This window comes from Schistocerca americana, chromosome 1, assembly GCF_021461395.2.
Source record: "Schistocerca americana isolate TAMUIC-IGC-003095 chromosome 1, iqSchAmer2.1, whole genome shotgun sequence".
In the NCBI taxonomy this organism is placed as follows: domain Eukaryota; kingdom Metazoa; phylum Arthropoda; class Insecta; order Orthoptera; family Acrididae; genus Schistocerca; species Schistocerca americana.
Genome location: NC_060119.1, coordinates 869,456,446 through 869,472,744, shown reverse-complemented (window position 1 = coordinate 869,472,744; position 16,299 = coordinate 869,456,446). Strand labels below are relative to the sequence as shown.

The following is a 16,299-nucleotide window of genomic DNA, read 5'->3' as shown; positions in this document are numbered from 1 at the left end:
ATGCATCTTCTTGGTCCTCGGATATCTGTGTCAGTCATGAGTCTTGTATTCATTAATTTTCTTTTCTCTTTAGAAGACGGTGCAGTCCAGCGCTCCCTGTAGATGACACAGACGGGAGGAGGGGCACAAGGTGCTTTTATGTGCAACTGATGTCCACAATCACTGCAGATGGTGCATTACAATGGGAAGACATGTTGCCTGAATCTAATGTGTTCGAAGCACTGCATGAGAGGGGGAACAGACGGTTTCACACTGCATTGATATGCCACTGTCTTAACCTTTTCAAGCAATGACTCACCTTCAAAGGCCAACATGAAGGCCCCTGTATTGACCCTATTGTCCTGTAGTCCCTGCTGGACATGACGAACATAATGGACAATATGCACACCCTGTTGCGCCAAACTGGCACATAACTCATTATCAATATGTAAAACGAGGTCGAAGTGAATATGATACCCAGTATCATGTTGACACTGCTCTGGGGGGGGGGGGGGGGGGAGGGGACGACTGTTACAGGAATATCATGCAGCTTGTCACAGGCGAGCTTCACCTGCAATTGAGCAGGGAATGCCACTTTAATCATAACTGAGTCACTTTTCCCTTTCGAAATTGCTGCTACTTCCCCAAACCTGTCCTCATGGTGTTCAACAAAGAATAATGGCTTTGTGACCAAAAAGGAATCCTATTTGGTCCTAGAGCAACCTAACTACTGGCGAGAGCATTTCTTCCTTGTTTCTTAGCCCTGTTTTCCTCCCACAGAGTAGCCAGTAGCTCTGGATTGTGGAAATCCCTTCCTTCACAAGAGATTGCTGGAGTCATGCAGCCACCAGTAGAAGAAAATTTGAGTCATGTGTTTAGGTTTCTCTAGGGGCACCATCCAGCCACGGAACAGCTACCTGGCTAGGGAACTGTTGCCCGAAGTATCTGTTACCAGGGCACATACTCATGGCATATGCAGGGAGTCTCCAGAATAGGCACCAATAGCGCGATCACTGTGGGGTCAAGCGGCTACCACCTCGCAGATACTTGACGGTCTCCTCCACAATGGAATGACTACTTTGTTGGGTTTTGGATATATTACTTTTTGTCAGAGAGAAAGTGTGTAAAGAAAGAACAGCATAAAAGATGGAATGTACAACACATTGAGTGACCTTTCCAGCATGGCTCACACTTCTGTAAAATTTGAAAGAGGAATGGTAGGTCAAACCCAACAGTGAGGCCACTCTAGTGAAGGATGAGAAGTTGTACTAAGTGCTGGAAGAGAAAAAACACGAGTCTCTAAAATCATAAACCAAAGCCAAGCACGGTCAGCACCAAAAAGACCATCCAGTGGAAAGGTAGAAGGGTACAGGAGTAGTAGAAGAGTGTACTTGCAGCGGGAAGCATGTGATGGCCAAGCACGTACACACAAAAGAGACGTGACCTCCATGGGTGGTCAGCCATCAGAAATGTGATCCCTGTGTTGTCAGGATACATAATGACCCAATCATGTCAGATTGGCTACCATGGTGGCTTTTAAATGCATGTATGGTCCGCCTCCATAGTGTAGCGGTAGCGTTACTGCCTACAACGCACGAGGACTAGGTTCAGTTCCCAGCAGGAGACTGGGTGCTCTGTGTCCATCATCATCATTTTCATCATCACTGACTCGCAAGTCGCCGAAGTGGCGTCAACTAAAGAGGACTTGCAATACGACGGCCGAACTCCCCCAAATGGGGCGGGCCCCCCGGCCAACAATGCCATACAATCATTTCAATGCATGTATGACGGTGTAGTTAATATGCGCAGAAGATCTTGAATGCTGCAGACAGATGGCGCTATTTAAGATATTCTCTCCCGAGAAAAAATTCTGAACATGGAAGTCAAAAGCAGAAAAGGACCAAAAATTACTTTAGCTAAAAAATTTATGTAAAGTAATGTGTTAAAGAGGCAAACGAAAGAAAGCAGAACCTATAGAAATAAATGGGTCAAATTCAAAGACTGCCATCTTGGGAAAGAAAGTAAGAGAAGCCCTGAGGGGGCAAATTTATAGAAATGCCGCTACGAAGGAAGAGACTCAGAACAGTTGTCGATTTTGATGGCCCAGTAGCCTGTAGAGATTGGTTCACACAGGATGGAGAGGCATAAATTTCCAAGGAGGCGACGTACACTCTCAGAATTACTTCTTACTGGATTCCATTAGATACCAACCCTCAGCATGAAGCTGCTTAAAAGTGAGAAGACTGTTCTGAGAAAGATGTAGTTTGAGAAGTTGCAAGACCCTTCAACGAGCTTGAATAACTGTTGCAATATCTTTGGTCCATCGTGGCACTAACTGGCAGCGGAGGGAGCCTGTAAAAAGGAGAATAGCAATTTCAGCAGCATGGGCGATTGCATCAGACATGTCTTCCATAAGCCTGTCGACGCAGTCTGACGAGATGGGACGAAGGTAACTGCATAAATATTGAACTGTCATTTGGCTCTTCGAAGAGCCCAGTATGGCAACTGTTCCATCAGTGGTGACAGCATCACTGGAAAGAGGCCACTGTCACAAAAATCATCACACGGTAACCATTGTAACGAATACAAGAGAGTGGCAAAAAGAGACTGTAACTAGGACTTGATATTTTTAAAAATATTGGGAGTCCAATACATCGATATTTAAAAAATAGAATTAGCTGCTCTCGATACATCTAAGAATAGTATCGATATACCGACAGAAAGAATACTGACGTACCTGCCTATAAAAATGTCAGCTGCACATTATAAATATACTGTCGGTTTTAGAGCTGTGTAAGTACTGATTTGTTATTAGATATCCTGTATATCAACAAGCTAGCAGCCTACCTATACCCCTTAAAACAAGAACTGAAAGGAAAACGACGCATGTTCACGTTTGGCGATAACCACTGTGCTAACAATGATGTCAGCATGTAAGTGGCACAATGAAGCGTGTCTGATGTGTCCTTCGTTCGGTTTCGTCACACGTGGGATTTGTCGGGAACATTTCACGTCGAATTCCCTGTTTTCTCATTTCTGCCACCGCCAGCGACCTAGCAGTTGTAGTGTCAAAATTGCGTGGTGAAGCTGAGCGTTGCAGTTTCTGTTGGTAGTTCCGAGCGTCGACTGCGTCAGCATTTCCTCTCACACGTCTCCGCCTATCGTAAAGACCATTCTTTTCATTTAGAAATTGTTTATAACGCAACTAGTGTGCTACTTCTTCATATTGGAAAGCTTGTTATTCCGTTCACACACCCCTCCCCGACACGCACACAAGTGCAATCGGACTACTATTTTGCCACAGTACTTGCTTCACACAGTCAAAGAAAAAGACTGGATGTGATGAAAGCTCAAAAAGTAGTGAGACTCCTTCACACAGTAAAAGTAAAACTCTGTTATACTATAGTTCAAAAGGAGAACAAATATTAACCGAAAATTGTGAAAAAATACAATATAAAACAAAAATATTGGCACACGATATTGTCATTTTGATATCGATATATCGGGAGATATATATATATTCTTTGGAAAAATATCTGTGTATCGATCTTTTATCAACAACTCTAACTGTGACGTCGATAGCTGGAGAGGTGCCATGGGCGGCACTGAAGTGGGTACGAGTAACCATACTTGAAGAGATGCATATAAAGATCAGATTGGTTGGTTGGTTTTGGGGGTGGGGACCAAACAGAAAGAGGCATTTACCTGAAGCGATTTAGGGAAATCACAGAAAACCTAAATCAGGATGGCCGGAGGCGGGTTTGAACCGTCGTCTTCCCGACTGCCAGTCCACTGTGATAACTACTGCGCACCTCGCTCTGCATCAAGATCAGAAAGAAGTTGGTCAATGAGGACGTCCTTACCAGACAACGTAGTACTTCCCTACAAGTGGAGTGGTGCACGCTGAAATCACCAAGTAGCAGAAAAGGGGAGGGGGAGTTGTCAGATTAACGTGCCCTACCTGGGAATATATAAACGTTACAAATGGTGATCGCTGGGCTTTGCATTTGCACTGCTATTGCTTCCATTATGGTAGGGGAGGGAATCAACACGTGGATGACCTCTGTACGAACAAATGTACAGGCCCCTCCAGAAATTCTCTCAGGGCCTGTATGGTTCCAAGAAAATACACGGTAACCTTTAAAAGTTGCAGAATGATTGCTAGAGAACTGTTTTTCTTTAAAAGCAACACAGATCGCAGAATAGGAGAAAATTAGTAGTTGACCTGATAGGTGACAGTACTATCCATTGCAGTTCCAAAGAATTATGGCGTTAAGGCTGCTTTGGTTAGACAAGAAGGGCTCAGGAGAGCAGGTCATAGCCTAGAATAACTGTTATTGGAGGGGGGGTGGGGGAGGGTGAAACATCAACGAACGTCAGTTCGGAGTCTGACGATGGAAAGGGGGGGGGGGGGGGCGGCGGCGGATATCGCCCCTCAGGGGTAGCGTTCTCCCGAGATTTCTTCCTTTCCTCTTTCACTGTTTTAGGCAACCAGGATTTTGCGATTGCTGAATGCTTATCCACTGTGTATGTGTGAGTGGAAGAGGAGTGAGTAGCCCTGGGACAAACAGTCCGTGGCTCCTCCATCCCCGGGCTGACGTCAGGTTGCTCATCTGTGGATTTCCAAGGACAGGGTTCCCAAAAGGGAAAGCTGGGTGCAGGGAGTGGTTCCTGAATATGACTCTGCTGGAACCACGAGAAGTAAGGACCTATTGCCCCCACAGTGTAATTTATTTGCGTGACTATCAGAGCTCGACATCAATGGAGTAAATGCGCCAGGTACGTGCCCACAGCAATGGCAAAAAATCGATATCATGGAGACAGTATATAGACCATCTATTTCTTTCCAAGCTTCAAAATATGAAACGTGATCAGAGACCTTCAGTTCCTGTATTTTGTGTTCCTTAATTATGGTAACACAGTTCAGGGATCGGGGAGGGCGATCTTTCCCGCAACTGACGCAGAAAGTTGAACTCATCGTGAATGGTTAATTTCTGTTTGGTGGCTGGCCACAGTCTCCACAAATTGAGTCATACATACACTAGGAAGACACAGGTCAAAAATTGACATTTACAGCACCCCATCTAGATTGCAAAATACATAGCAGTGATAAATCGTGATTTTGACCTTATATGGAAGCGAATATCCCTCAATAGTGAGGAGGGTTGCTCAACCTTGCTATCTGACAGGTCTCGAACTTCATTAGGAGAAAGTGGATTCCTCACTTCTCCAATTCTTTGTGCAGTTTTTCATCCATGTGTCATATCATGTCCCGCATAAAAATTAAACCCTGCACCATGTTTAGCGTCTTAGGTTTATTATAGTAACAGGTACATCACAAACTTGTTTACAAGAGAGTAATGTCCAGGACTGAATAGAATTTGGCATCGTAATTAAGATAAAACTATTTTGTAATTTATTAAGGTAAAGGAGTTCAACAAATACATTTTCAGTAGTCTCCACAAACAGCACTGGTTTAATAGAGACTCCATCTGTTCGGATACAAACCACGAATTGAGGGGAGTAAGTGTCTGCAACTCATTTGGTTTTGTTTTCCTCCCACGGCGTGGCCAAGGGGGAGAAGTTCCTAGCATTGTAAAATCTGCACCAAATTGCGGACTGTCTGAAGGAATTGTCAGAGTCTCGCATCCACTTGTCTGATAACTTTGATCATTTCATAACACCGCGTATCCATCATGGTGCTGCCTACTCCGACTGAGGGCTCTCCCCATGGGCGTCATCCGACCACAACAAAGGCCACGTAGCATAATCGCCAGTGTCCGAAGTCCCAGTGCCCACAAACGGACGAGCACCTATACCTTGGCATTGATTCATATGTCTGTCCAGATATAACGATCAAGATTCCCGTCATTTCCCCTCAGTCAGTCAACGTTAAAGCTGGAGTCGTTCCTGGAACAGGTTACAGTTACCTCCCACCTAGCCACAGCCAAATTTGATCGAGCATAAAGCCACTAACCGACCTTGCCAAAAACAGCTATTAAATCTTAACTAGAAACATATACTGTGATAGTATAATCTAACAGTAGGGGCACCACCTTCTACACCCAGATAGCTAGCTGTAGATGTAAACTGTCACTACATGCATTTTTCAAATTATAATGTACGAAGATTAAAGGACGATGAGACTAGGTGTTCACGAAGACGTCACGCAATTGCTGTAAGCCACTAAGTATTGGGTTATTAGTTAAAACTTGGAGCTCGATGATGTTGTAATGTGTACGACATATATGGTATAATATGGTATGCGTCGGATATGGAGGGGACAGTGTTAAGGGATTTCACTGTCGTGTGCCTGAAACCATTTTCCTATACAGCGAGTGAACCACGGGTGTTCCGGATGCATTTCTTGTTTCTAGGACATGGTCACTACCTCGGTGACAGTATGCACATAGTTCTACCAGAAATGTGAAGCTAAGGTTGGTTTGAACAATGCAGTGCTCCAGTAGACGTGGTCCTCTTGAAAGTGGTATGCCTTCCCTGTCCCCCACTGCCGAACCAACTTTACTGTAGACTTAGAACCGGCTAAGTAACACACCATTTTTCACGCAGACAAATCACGGCCAGACGTAAAAGAAGCTATAAGAGACAGAAACGTCCTTAGACTCACTGCAGATCGAACGCCCCCCCCCCCCCCCCCCCCCCGACTATGGGCTTGTAGTCCAACACAAACTATTCACAGAGCTAACGAGCTACAATTTTCTGAAAATATCACCATCTGAGTATGAACTCCCACAGGCTTGCAAGCTAGCTCATGGGGAGATAGCTAGCTCACGGGAAGATAATTTCAAGAGAACTCTCGCAACTGGTTGCTGTTTCTGCCTTCATTTCTTCAGCCTACTCTAGCGCCAATATTCATTTTCTCTCGTTCATTTTTCCTGCCTTTTTTCCCCTCCTCCTCGGCCGCTGTTTCCGCCTAGTGGGAACACTAAATACTGTGTTATCTTCTTCTAAATGTTGTTCTATAACAAGTTTCGTTCTGTATGACTTTTTCTTCAAAGTACTTCTTGATCTTTACAAACTTTTTCTGTTGGCCTCCTTGAAGTAGTGGAACGATATTCCTAGAGGGCGATCTTAGTGCCACTCATTGCCGACATGAGACTAAAAATTGTTATTCTCCCGTGGTGCTGATATCCCACCACAAGTTCTATAGATTGATTTGATTTGTGCAAGCACAGCTGTGCGTCTGCGGTTTCTCGGTCCGATGATTCTCCTCCCCTCCCCTCCCCCCATGTCTTTCTATCCAGACCCGTACACACGATTACACAGTGTAATAACGACTCATGCGTTTACAATAGAACGTGAAGATACAACTAGCAGTATTTGTGACCGTATAATAGCACACGCGAAAGGCGACAGCTTACGAGGTACGACAATCACATGTTGCCGTACGCTGTAATCAATTTCAGAATACAATGTTCTGCATTTGCCATTCAAGTTGTCGCGCTGCATTGACGCAGTCGCGGTGGATGGGACCCGTTGATACCCTAATGACAGAGTCAAGCCGACATCTGACTGAAGTACACTACTGGCCACTAAAATTCCTACGCCAAGAAGAAATGCAGATGATAAACGGGTATTCATTGGACAAATACATTATACTAGAAATGACATGTGATTACATTTTTACGCAGTTTGGGTGCATAGATCCTGTGAAATCAGTACCCAGAACAACCACCTCTGACCCTAATAACGGCCTTGATACGCCTGGGCATTGAGTCAAACAAAGCTTGGATGGCGTGTACAGGTACAGCTGCCCATGCAGCTTCAACACGATACCACAGTTCATCAAGAGTAGTGACTGGCGTATTGTGACGAGCCAGTTGCTCGGCCACCATTGACCAGACGTTTCCAATTGGTGAGAGATCTGGAGAATGTGCTGGCCAGGGCAGCATTCGAATATTTTCTGTATCCAGAAAGGCCCGTACAGGACCTGCAACATGTGGTCGTGCATTATCCTGCTCAAATGTAGGGTTTCGCAGGGATCGAATGAAGGGTAGAGCTACAGGTCGTAACACATCTGAAATGTAACGTCCACTGTTCAAAGTGCCGTCAATGCGAACAATAGATGATCGAGACGTGTAACCAATGGCACCCCATACCATCACGCCGGGTGATACGCCAGTATGTCGATGACGAATACACGCTTCCAATGTGCGTTCACCGCGATGTCGCCACACACAGATGCGACCATTATGATGCTGTAAACAGAACCTGGATTCATCCGAAAAAAATGACGTTTTGCCATTCGTTCACCCAGGTTCGTCGTTGAGTACGCCATCGCAGGCGCTCCTGTCTGTGATGCAGCGTCAAGGGTAAAACCGCAGCCATGGTCTCCGAGCTGATAGTCCATGCTGCTGCAAACATCGTCGAACTGTTCGTGTAGATGGTTGTTTTCTTGCAAACGTCCCCATCTGTTGACTCAGGGATCGAGACGTGGCTGCAGGATCCGTTACAGCCATGCGGATAAGATGCCTGTCATCTCGACTGCTAGTGATACGAGGCGGTTGGGATCCAGCACGGCGTTCCGTATTACCCTTCTGAACCCACCGATTCTATATTCTGCCAAGAGTCATTGGATCTCGACCAACGCGAGCAGCAATGTCGCGATACGATAAACCGCAATCGCGATAGGCTACAATCCGACCTGTATCAAAGTCGGAAGCATGATGGTACGTATTTCTCCTCATTACACGAGGCTTCACAACAACGTTTCACCAGGCAGCGCCGGTCAACTGCCGTTTGTGTATAGAAATCGGTTGGAAACTTTCCTCATGTCAGCACGTTGTAGGTGTCATCACCGGCGCCAGCCTTGTGTGAATGATCTGAAAAGCTAATCACTTGCATATCACAGCATCTTCTTCCTGTCGGTTAAATTTCGCCTCTGTAGCACATCATCTTCGTGGTGTAGCAATTTTTAATGGCCAGTAGTGTAATTTCGAAATCCGCTAGAAATCATTTAGGTGTAAAACGTAAGAGACTCACATCGTGGTGGCCGAGGACATTCGTATTCAACTTTCCAAATTAAAGAGTTGTAGCGTTCAGACTTCGGGATTGCACCAACCCAGAGCCATGTTAGTTTGAACAAAAGTTAGCCTTCTCTCAGTTATCGTTCAGATATTTAGCAAGTTTCGTCTATCTCTAAAATAAGACCAAGAAGATACCCATATCAGGAAACAGTTAACAAAAGATCCGATAAAAAATGATGGAGTGTCTTTCTCAAACGCAGTGCTTCAAACGTTCTGTAAGGAATAAACTGCAAAGGTCAATTTCAGTAATTTTCGCGGAATTTATGGACTTTCGTTTAATCAGCTGCATGCGTAACATCTGAGCGCGTGATACTGCTTTAAGGGCAATGCTCAAGAAGACAGCTCGGCCACCCAGGCTATAAACCTGTTATGGTATGACTAACTTTCACAATGTTTAGCAGACTTGCTTGGTAAAACAGGATAAAACTTTTTAGGCTACTAACTGCAGCATCACCTACAGCATTTCTCCAGATATTTTTGATTTCGCGACAAAAAAACGTCTTCAGTGAAGCGTGTTTGAGTCTTGCACAGATCCAAAGCCTTCAAATGACATGGAAACATGAACAATACCTGCAAATAAGTTACCGTGTACTGGATGCCAGCATCGCGAGTAACCAGTGTACAATTTGAATGTGTTAACTGTAATACAAATTTCGGCGATGTTTATATGTTACACAGTCTTCAAGTCTACCCAAAAATAAAATAGAAGGGCGAAACAAGGAAGCACAGGAAAAGTGCGCCAATACACATTAATATCCCTCAAATACAATTTTATTTACGACTACAACACCTGATCTGTAGCTTTTACTTGACATTTCAGCATCTATTACACATGTATTACCTGAGAATATAGACAGAACCATTCTTTCCATGTAGTTGCAATACATGTTACGCATATCAATAAGCCCAACTTTCCCACTTTAATCCCAAAACAAAAAATAAGGTTCCCAGGAAAAAACCACACGTCCAGAGTATGTGTATGAGTTTTTTTTTCATTTGCGAAATACCTGCATATGATTGAAGATCAAATTTCAAAACACTGTTTTTATTTCCCATGATCAGCAGGAACAAGCTTCATTAAACTAAATATATTTTGGTAAAATTATCAAAGTTGTGAAATTTGGGGAAAAAGAGAAAGCTGATTAACCATGGGTTTATTTTTTTAAATTTTTATAAACTTTTTCGAACACAATTTCAACACATTATTTGCTGAATATTTTTTTTGTGTTTTAAACGAAAAACATCTGGACACAAGGTTTTTTACAGTACACTCAGATAACAGTGTAGCGGTCGTCCTATGACACAGCATAATGAAAGGGTTTTTTCTGAAACACCTTTTTTAGTCTGTCAGTTGCTTTTTATTATTTCATGATTACCTGTCTCTGATACTATTGCTCATCCACAAATCATACTCATATTTACAAAATAATACTGTAAGGCTGGTAACTGTGTAACTATGAATATGATCTGGAGTTGGGTGACAGTGTCTGAAACTAGTAAACTCAAATAATAAATTATGACTGACTGAAAATATGTTTTTTCTATGTAAACAGATTGCAGATCACTCTTTTACTGCCAAGCATGTTCAGTTTTGGAAGATACAAATTCAAATCAGAAACACTGTTCAGTTAATTTCCCATTTCTAAAAACACTATCTTTCCCTAAATGTGACGATGACTTGTACGGAGATGCAGTACTCATAGGCCTGCTACTTAATGGGTTAAAATATCTTTACTTCATTTATGTGATTTCCCTATAATGTGCTGAACAGCTCTACTGCAGCTTCATACTTGATATTTACATCTTTCTGTTGTAGCAGATATAGCTGATCTCTATCACTACTTCTCTCTTACATTCCCCACTTCCCATGAAGGACTATCATCAACTGCAAGTACTTTATTTATGTCTTGAAAAAAGTTTCTCCCACTGAAAATTAGAGGGAATGCAGGAGTTAAAACCCAAACAATAGCAACAAAGAAGGCAAATAAAAGTGAAACGTCATATTCACACTGAGGTGGTTAGGGGTCTCTCAGTAGCTCAACTGAACAAAAGATTTCAGACAGAATTCATTATGGCCTGCTTACAGGACCATCCCAGAATTTGTCTAAAGCCATAATATGGACACCATGAAACATCTAAGTTATGGTGGACATTTGCCCTCAATACAAGCCATGAACAGCGCCACTGTATTAAAACAGCACCAGAACTTAATAAAAACATGAGCTACTCAGAGTAAATTAAATGGAAAGTCCCCACTGAGCAACTCTGAATGTAACTTCCTTGCAGCTTAAAGTTGAGTGCCAAACCAGGACTCAAACCTGGTCCCAATGCTTTTTGGCGGCAGGTGTGACTCATGACCCATCCTCACAACTTTACTTCCGTCAGTACCTCATCTCCTGCCTTCTTAACCTCAAACTCCACAGAAGTTTCCCATTGTAACTGGCAGCATTAGCATTCCTGCAAGAAAGGATATTATGGAGACATGGGTTAGCCACAGTTTGGCAGAGGTTTCCAGAACAAATTTTCACTCTGCAGCAGAGTGTGCGCTGATATGAAACTCCCTGGTGGATGAATGTGTGCCAGACCAGGATTTGAACCTTGGACCTTTTCCTTTCACGAGCAAGTGCTGACCACATTAGCTACCCAAACACAACTCATGATCTGTCCTCACAGCTTTATGTCCAGTTCCTCATCTCCTCAGGTCCTGAGCTTGAGTCTCAGTCTGGCACACAACTTTAATCCATCGAAAAGTTTCATATCAGTACACACACACTGCTGCAGAGAAAAAAATTCTGGAAACATCTGACACGGCAGTGACTAAGCCATGTCTCTGCAATATCCTTTCTTTCAGGAGTTCTAGTCCTGAAAGTTTTCCAGGAGAACTTTTGTGAAATTTAGAAGATTGGAGATGAGATACTGGCAGAAGTAAATCTGTGAGTTGTACTTGGGTAGCTCAGCTGGTTGAGAACTTGCCTGTGAATGGCAAAGGCGCCAGGTTCAAGTCACGATCTGGCACATATTTTTAATCTGCCAAGAAGGTTCATAACAGCACACACTCCACTGTTGTTGTTGTTGTGGTCTTCAGTCCTGAGATTGGTTTGATGCAGCTCTCCATGCTACTCTATCCTGAGCAAGCTTTTTCATCTCCCAGTACCTACTGCAACCTACATCCTTCTGAATCTGCTTAGTGTATTCATCTCTTGGTCTCCCTCTACGATTTTTACCCTCCACGCTGCCCTCCAATACTAAATTGGTGATCCCTTGATGCCTCAGAACATGTCCTACCAACCGATCCCTTCTTCAGGTCAAGTTGTGCCACAAACTTCTCTTCTCCCCAATCTTATTCAATACTTCATCATTAGTTATGTGATCTACCCATCTAATCTTCAGCATTCATCCGTAGCACCACATTTCGAAAGCTTCTATTCTCTTCTTGTCCAAACTATTTATCGTCCATGTTTCACTTCCATACATGGCTACACTCCATACAAATACTTTCAGAAACAACTTCCTAACACTTAAATCTATACTCGATGCTAACAAATTTCTCTTCTTCAGAAACGCTTTCCTTGCCATTGCCAGCCTACATTTTATATCCTCTCTACTTCGACCATCATCAGTTATTTTGCTCCCCAAATAGCAAAACTCCTTTACTACTTTAAGTGCCTCATTTCCTAATCTAATTCCCTCAGCATCACCTGACTTAATTAGACTACATTCCATTATCCTTGTTTTGCTTTTGTTGACGTTAATCTTATATCCACTCCACTACCAAGTCAAAATTCACTCTGAAGTTCTATGTGTAATTTATGAACATCATAGTGCTGCAGTTTTTTTTTTTCTTTCTTTTTTTTTTTTTTTTTTTTTTTGAAAGAAATGATTTATGACAAACACCAATGCTAGTGCAAAGGAAACGCGTAGATGTTGAGGAAAAGATAAAATCTGACTAACTGGATGCTGACAATAAATGACGCAGAACCAGAAATAATGTCTGAAAGCTACAGTCTACCACCCATTTACCTGAACATCAACTTCCACATGTGAGACCCTATCCTACATGAAAAGAAAGGTCTATGCCAGTTTTCACAATATAACACACACTGCAGCAAAATGTATAGAGTGAAGCCTGAAATGTGGGCAACCAATATCCCGACATTTCTGTACAAAAATTACTCTTCCCAATTAGGCACCACAAATGCCAAACACAGGAACTTAGTTACTGACAGGAATTCTGGGCAGAGACTGAACCACTGATTCTCTTTGAGAATGTGAATAATAATAATAATTACCTGCCACATAAACATACAAGGTTGCTTAAGAGCATCCGAAAGAAGGCTATGGTACAGCTGTATGTTTCACTATTGTATTACCTGGCATCTGTCTGTCAGATGCACTAACAATAATGGCATATTAGCTTGACAATGAGGCATGTTATACATTTAAACTGTTACGTACCAAATAACAACAGGCCATGCAAAACATTATTTCATTCATATGACAATCTCTGCAACAGTGACTGTGTGTTAAAGCCTTTTTTCTGTTTTTTTTTGTTGTGCCTTTGTCTCACATTGGCACAGGGTTGGCATGGTTTTTAACGGATTTAGCAGGGTTAATTTAAGAGGTGGCTGGATGCACTTCCTATTGCCAACCCATAATCCCCGGGATGGAGTAAATGTACCGCAACTGTCTATGTGTGGTATTATTCATGTGAAAGCGAGTTTTTTTAAATATTAGCAACTTATGTAACTGATGCAGGACTCAGGTACCAGCCCGGAATTAACCTAATGGGATGTAGGAACCACCTAAAAACCACATCCAGGCTGGCTGGGACACTGACCCACATCACTAACCTGCCAGGCAGATACAATCTGTGACCGGTGCACCTCCCTGTCCCACAAGTGGTTCAAATGGCTCTGAGCACTATGGGACTTAACATCTTAGGTCATCAGTCCGCTAGAACTTAGAACTACTTAAACCTAACTAACCTAAGGACATCACACAACACCCAGCCATCACGAGGCAGAGAAAATCCCTGACCCCGCCGGGAATCGAACCTGTGAACCCGGGCGTGGGAAGCGAGAACGCTATCGCACGACCACGAGATGCGGGCCCCACAAGTGGTGCTGTAACATGCATGGCTATTGACGTGTGAAGTGCCTGTATGAAAGACATGCAAGTAATGATCCCTCTGTAATACCACCACAGTTTATGAAAGTTTGGCATGTCATGTGGAGATATGTTCAAAACAGATTATTATTCTAATAGTTTTTGTTGCAGTCTTATCATATTTGTCTTCGAAGTCATTAGTTACATATGGATGCTGCACACAGCACATAAAACTGAGGGTTCTCTGTAATTACACAGAGTATGAAGACATTCAAAATTTGAACATCACTGGTAATCATAGTAATGACAAATGCGACAAAATGATGCAGAAAAATTATTAGAGTAATGCCCGAGTTATTTCTAATCTTAAAAAAAGCACATTTTGGATTTAAGATATTCACTTAATGCCTCAGTTTTCACAATCACTGATGCTGTTGAAATGTAGAATATTGCTATAAACCTACATGACAAAAATCAGTAAAAATAGTGATGAGTCATCGGGATTCAATTTCTTGGCTAATATTACAAATCTAACTGGGTGCATCATATGAACTGGGGATGTAAAATGCTTTTGTTGATGATCCCTCCTATCTTTGTTGCTCCTTGAAAGAGTCAGACTGCACAAATGCACTAAGTTTCTTTTTCTTTCTTCTCGGCAGCTAAGTTCTTATTTTCAATAAATTATTAAATTTAAATAGACATATTACAATTATTTATACTGTATCATTCTGTGCATCAGGTTAGAGGATGGGCAAAATAAGAAGTCACTATTAGGACATGACTTCAGACAGTGTATGAAGTTTGTTGCTACAATTATTTTAGACTGAAACACAAATCCTGATGCCAATTTAAATAAAGTAACACAGTTTTAGAAAAACTGAAGTCAATACTATATCATATTGAAATAGAACCAAACAGACTAACTGTATTAGGTCAGAGAGCATAATATTTGCACCAAACTGAAAGGCCAAGAAGCAGCTCTTTCCGGTGCCAATTATAATTCTCTCCCAATACAATACAACTACATGATTCTTCTCCTCTCAGCTTACATGGGAAATTTTACACACACACACACACACACACACACACACACACACACAAACAGTTTCATCGCAGAAGAAAATTAAACACCCAGCACCTGTAAGAAATATTCACTTAACATGACATTAGTGGTATTATTCTCGATCTCCAGGCATTAAGAAATGAAGAAGATACTTACTGCTAATTATGAAAAACCCAATCAATTCTTTGGGAGGTCTCAATAGCACGGATGAACTTCGTTTTTTCACGTATGTCTGATGTAGCCCACACGTAAGTTTCTCTTGTGGAACTCTTTAACCTGCTATTCAATAAGATACTAACACTCCATAAAAAGTCCATTTGGTTACGTCAGCGCAACATGAATATTGTTTGTTGCACGAAAACAACACTCGATGTAAGTCTGTCAACTGAATGCACAAAACTATTCATTTGACAGAAACGCTACAGCTATGAACACACGAAGTACACACGGGCATAGAATACTGCTGAAAGGGAATACACACTCCTCGAGATCGAAAATGCACCACATTCAACTAATAATTTATCGATTATCATAAATTCCACATGCCCCTTCCAAGCACCCATTCCTCCACCATGCAGCAGACACTGATGCAGCAGGCTTGAAAACTGAAATAATACTCACAAATATGAAAAATTAGTAACTCGGATTGGACTCTTGGGAGTCGAAGGGCAATGACACGCTGTAAACAAAATATTTTTGCAACCAGCTAGAGATACAAAGTCCACATACATTGCCAAATCATAATAAACAAAACTGTACATACGAATATTCCGCCTATTGTTTTAGCTATCTAAATTATGTGGTCCTGAACAAAATCCAGGATCTGTAAGGGCGATTCTTGTAAGAAGAAAGCTTTGTAAAAGTTAGGTGTTCGTAGAAAAACTTTATTTGAAGTTAACAGAAAATCCATGCCTAATTCTAATCAAGCAAAGTTCCACATCGTTTACTTACATGGGGCAATTAATGAGTCGTGAGCACATAAAATATGACTTTCAAACATATTACACATAGCTCCGTGCTTTATTGACCATGGGAAACAAAACTTCGCCACCGCGCCTCAAACACACCCTTTCCCTTCTTGAACTCTCAATACAAACAGACCAC

The 16,299-nt window shown here is 42.2% G+C and overlaps 1 long non-coding RNA gene across 1 annotated transcript in view; it reads right to left on the bottom strand.

The window, feature by feature from the left end:
- LOC124613937 overlaps window positions 1-16,299 on the bottom strand; it is a 33,425-nt gene extending 17,126 nt beyond the window's left edge. The window contains exons 1-2 of the long non-coding RNA XR_006979660.1: window positions 16,147-16,299; window positions 15,817-15,874 (exon numbers count right to left, since the gene is read on the bottom strand). This is a non-coding gene — a long non-coding RNA (uncharacterized LOC124613937). The remainder of the gene's footprint in view (window positions 1-15,816; window positions 15,875-16,146) is intronic.